Source organism: Penaeus chinensis, chromosome 24 (genome assembly GCF_019202785.1).
Source record: "Penaeus chinensis breed Huanghai No. 1 chromosome 24, ASM1920278v2, whole genome shotgun sequence".
In the NCBI taxonomy this organism is placed as follows: domain Eukaryota; kingdom Metazoa; phylum Arthropoda; class Malacostraca; order Decapoda; family Penaeidae; genus Penaeus; species Penaeus chinensis.
The window spans coordinates 20,540,173-20,545,813 of NC_061842.1; positions in this window are offsets into that span (position 1 = coordinate 20,540,173).

Here is a 5,641-nt window from a genome sequence, read left to right on the forward strand (position 1 = left end):
GTACTTGCATAGATTTGAAGTCTCAATAGCTCGATTTTGATTTATTACGTGAATACCATGATCAAAGATTCGGATACGTACAACAACAAAGCTCCGGATTGGTTAGCACAACTATGACGTCAGTATATCTTACGACCACTAGAGTCCACTACCGAGCTGGTGAGTACACTGCATTCCGTGGAGTTGAACATCTGTTTGTTATAAGACTTATTTGTAGCATCCCGAAACCCCTAACTCTTTGATACATTGCTAAAGGTTGTATCGTGGTCGTTACAAATCACGATATAATTGAAGTTTGTACTGACATACAAAATATTGCGAAAAGGAGAAGATATTTTGTCCTTATTACGCACATTGTTCTCCATATGAAAAGTGGAAATTACGTAAAATTTTGGATCTCATCGTATCCATCGCGAGTGAATCCCGTGTTCAAATAAGATAACTTCGTAATTCCACGGACATTTACTTGACTTATTGATTGAAGTATATCAACAAATCAGGATACACAGTATTTACTATTATATTTTTGAGATTTTTAAGTTATTTCATAGACGTGCAGAATGATTTTCAAGACATTTATCCCACCGAAGTCAATACCACGTCATATGACCCGGAGACATTGGAAATTCTTACCATGTCGTTCCAGCGACTGTCATGATTGACTTCAAATCTTACCCATATAGAGTGAACTTGTATTTGATGTAATGCTAAAAAGGCACAGAAACATTTTATGCACCTATACAATAAAAAGTTATATCAATAAACTTACGATACGATTCGTAAAAATAAAAATATAAATCCCTGTCTGAGACTGTGTGAAATATAGCTGAAAAATATCGCGTTTTGATTGGCTGCCGAAGTGTATCAAAGCGTATCAAGTTGAAGGTTCCAATAATGTACGCGTGAAATGCAAGCATGTATCAGAGAGTATCAATGTTTTAGGGGTTTCGGAAATGTTACAAAATGTTATTGTGTGTGTGTGTGTGTGTGTGTGTGTGTGTGTGTGTGTGTGTGTGTGTGTGTGTGTGTGTGTGTGTGCATTCTCTCTCTCTCTATATGTGTGTGTGTGTGTGTGTACATATATAGGTACACATATATATATATATATATATATATATATTTGTATATATATATGTGTGCGTTTATATATACATATATATACATATATTATATATGTTTATATAAATATATATATATATATATTTATGTGTGCGTTTGTGTGAATGGTAAAACACTATTCCGTGTGAATACTATAGTAGAAAAACCCACAATGCAATAACTAGATTTATTGAAAATGAGACTATAATTTCGCAATCTTCAGGTCTGACCATATATAAGGGTGTGTGTGTGTAAATACATAATCATACATATGTATATATATGTATGTATATACATACATGTATATTTAGATATTCACACACATAAATCAATATATATATAAATATATGTATACACACATATCTATATATATATATATTTTTTTTATATATACAGCCATTCATTCCACTGCATAACATAGGCCTCTCTCAATTACTATTGAGAGGTTATATGGCAGTGTCACCCTTGCCCGATTGGATACCCTTCCTAATCAACCGAGGTTCGGCGCGCTAACACTTATGCCACGGCGGTGACTTCCCTTCGACACCTGCGTTTGACTTCTCAAGGCGATATGTCATTTTCTCGGGCTCGAGCCAGCAGTCAGAGCGCAGGCATTTTTACGACCGCCGCGACGAGGAATAGAACTCGGGACCAAGAGGGTCGGTGTCCAGTGCTCTAACCACTGGACTATCGCGGCAGTCTTCTTTATAACAATCATCAGGCATTTTTAGCCTCTCTCAATTCATTATTTGACAGGTTATTTGGCAGTCTCACCCTTGCCTGAATGGATGCCCTTCCTAATCAACCGGGGTTTGGTGCGCTTAACACCTGTATCACGACGGCGACTTCCCTTATGACACCTGCGTTTGACTTTCTCCAGGCGATATATTTCTCGCCGTGAGATGGGGCTCGAGCCAGCATATATATTTATATATGTCGTCAAGCTCAATATTTAATTGAAACTCTGTAGTTCGTCAAACACCGCATCGGTGATGGCACGAATATGGATGAATATATTGTCTTTACTTTGCAGCTCCCGACAACTTAGAGCTTCGAGGTGATCAACGCTCCTCATCCTCCGATCTACTGCTAATATGAGAAGAACGGGGCTGGCGTGTGGTCCAGCGCCCTCTGGAATCTCTTTTGTTCGGCGCGGGTCTCCTCGGGCGTGCATGATTTCGCCTCGGGCGTGCTTCACGGGCGCCCTGCCAACTCGTGGTCGGTAAGGTACGGCCAACGTTCGGCCTTGAGCCCATGCGCGCACTGGTCTCGGCATTTATTTCGGATAAAGATGAGTCCGATAGGGGAAGCTAAGCCTCGGGGGAAACTCGATTTCCCATATAGCAGGCCCGTAGAACCTTATCGTAGCGCCCAAGAAGAACGGGAACCCAACCACAATATCAGACATAGGTGTAATCATGGTTTCCCCTTTCACTTGATTGCCGAATCCTTTCACCTCCACGCCCGTGGCAAAAAACCACTCGTACTGTCTGCCTTATACCGTTGAGACAGCATATGGCTCTGTCATCTTTAAAACCTGCAACTGCAGCATCTCAGCATGTTCTTGCGACCAACACAGGAGTGAAGTAAGGCCTGTATCCAAGAGCACATACAGTGTGGTTCCGTTCACATTGAGCTCCGCAGTTAAGTGGGCTGCGCGTATGTTTATAGGCTCTGCATTAAGCGTGAGAGTCGGGCGTTCTGGGTTGAGTACAAGGACGCTGTGAGTGGTCGAGAGGAAATCCGATTCTAGTCGGGCAAGATCTTGAACATGAATTCGTCCGAAGTGAGGCAGCCGCCAAGCCAGTATATGGACACTTTTATCATTTCAATAGACCGGTCGCCAGTGCTGCGTACAACGAGGTGCTGCAGCCCCCTCTCCTCTGCCACCTTGCGGCTGACACATGATGTATACGCACCTAAATCTACTACGATCTTTGTGTAAAATGACCTTTTGACAACAATATGTACCAGAGGGGCAGTACAAATCTTCACTTCGAGCGAAATAGGAAAATCCATCTCGCTGATCTTTTTTAACAACCATTCATTCCACTGCAGGACATAGGCCTCTCTCAATTCATTATTGATAAGTTATATGGCAGTGTCACCCTTGCCTGATTGAATGCCCTTCCTAATCAACCGCGGTTAGACGGGCTAGCACTTGTGCCACGGCGGCGACTTCCCCTACGACACCTGCGTTTGACTTCTCAAGGCGATATGTCGTGTTCTCGGGCTCGAGCCAGCAGTCAGAGCGCTAGCATTTTTACGACCGCCGCTACGGGGAATTGAACTCGGGACCACAAGGGCCAGAGTCCTGTGCGCTAACCACTGAGCTATCGCGGCAGTCACACACATATATGTGTGTGTAGATATATATTTGTACACACATATATATGTATATATATGTGTGTGTTTGAGTGTGTGTGTGTGTGTGCGTGTATGTGTGTGAGTGTGTATATATATGTATGTATATACATATATAGGCATATATACATAGATATACACACACACACTAATACGTAAATATGTATGTATAACCATATATAACCATAAATACTTACATATATACTTAAATATATTCATACATCGAGGGGTAAAGACTGATATGGCAGTCCTATCACCGTCCCTAGTTATGGGAGGGATCAGCCTTGACGGACAGCTGGGGCAATGTAGATCATACCAAATCTATAGGGCCCCTCTACATAGAAGGGTAGCGCGACTGCGGTTTCATAAACACACACACGCACACATATATAGATAAATATAAATACACACACACGCACAGACACATACGCACACACACACATATATAAATACACACACAAACACACACACACACACACACACACATATATATATATGTGTGTGTATGTGCGTCTGTGCGTCTGTGTTTCAAGAGGAAAAAAATATATATGTTTTTATACACCATCTCTTTATTATCGCGAACACTTGTATTCTACCTCGCCCAACACTGCAGGTAAAAAAGGCTCTATTCAGCCTTTCACGTTGCCTCTGCCTGCATACCTTTCCAGTCTCAAATAGTAAGTGATCAGGATGACCCATAACGGAGTGCCACGGTGCCTCAAAACTACTGCCATCGTCGGGGCCACGTTTGCACTGTCCCTGCTCCTTTTGCATCACGATCTGGGTTCCTACTCATGGCCTCTGACGCCGAAAAAAGCCCTATATCTGCTGCCCAAGATGCAGTACGCACAGACATCTGTTTCATCTTCGTCGGCCTCGCCCTCCACCCCTGCGAGTCATGAGGACGAGGGTGTTGCTCGGAGGTTTCGTGAAAGGAAGGTGTTCAAGGAGGAGATGTGCCGGAGGATGAACACCAGTGGGAAAATAATAACAGATTACTTTATGTATTACAACAAAGAACACAAGCTTCTTTTGTGCGCTCCTCCTAAGGTGAGTTCAGATATGGTGTGTGGCTTTTGATTCATTTGCATATTTTCTTGAAGATGGTGTTCCCGACCGTAACGACAAGCTTGATGTGCATATCAGTGCTTCGTCATTTCGTTGATCCTTTGTTTGTGTATGTGTGTGTGTGTGTGTGTGTGTGTGTGTGTGTGTGTGTGTGTGTGTGTGCGCGCGCGTGTGTGTGTGTGTGTGTGTGTGAGTGTGTGTGTGTGTGTGTGTATGTGTGTGTGTGTGTGTGTCTGCGTGTGTGTAAATAAATGTTTGATAAGTCTATCCTATGTATATCCAAATTCGTATATATATATATATATATATATATATATATATATATATGTGTGTGATGGAGCTATTTAAAAAAATATATAATTCAAAAAATAATATCCAGTTTGCTCAAAATAATTCTTCAGAATACTGCCAGCACCTGAACTTTTGGCGTTGAAGGAAACCCCGAGAGAAACCTCCAACCTGATTTACTAATTAAGATTTCATTGTGGGCATGCTTGACTTCGCGGTCTAATAAGGCCCGGTGGGGGGGGTTGGTTTTATTCCTCTGATGTTTGCGGTCATATAACATAATTTCCAGCTTTATTCTGTTCCTTCTTTCCATAATTGTACAAAAAGGGGGTATAACAAATAGTGCTCTTTAACACGGGCAGTAATTATATGATAATTACTAAGAAATATTTTCTTTTACTTACTAAATCAAATCCTATGACTAGCTCTCCACCTCCCCAATATATATATATATATATGTGTGTGTGTGTGTGTGTGTGTGTGTGTGTAATTCAGGTTGTGCAACACCACTTCGTCCGTTCGTTTGCCGATGTGTTTTATGCCTGAAATCATATTCCATGTCACTGTGACCTTGACTATATAATCACGCATGTACACACACAACCACATGCACACGCACGCACATACACACACGCACACCATGCTATATTTTCTTTAACTCTATAATTATCATTATTATTATTATTACTATTGTTATTATCATTCTACGAAGTAAGTACACTGCTTTGAAGTTGTAAGACCGTTTGTTCATATACATTTATTATTGACACGACTATTCAAGAGAGGAGGTTAAGAAGGAAGGAAGGGAAGGGAAAGGCGCTTA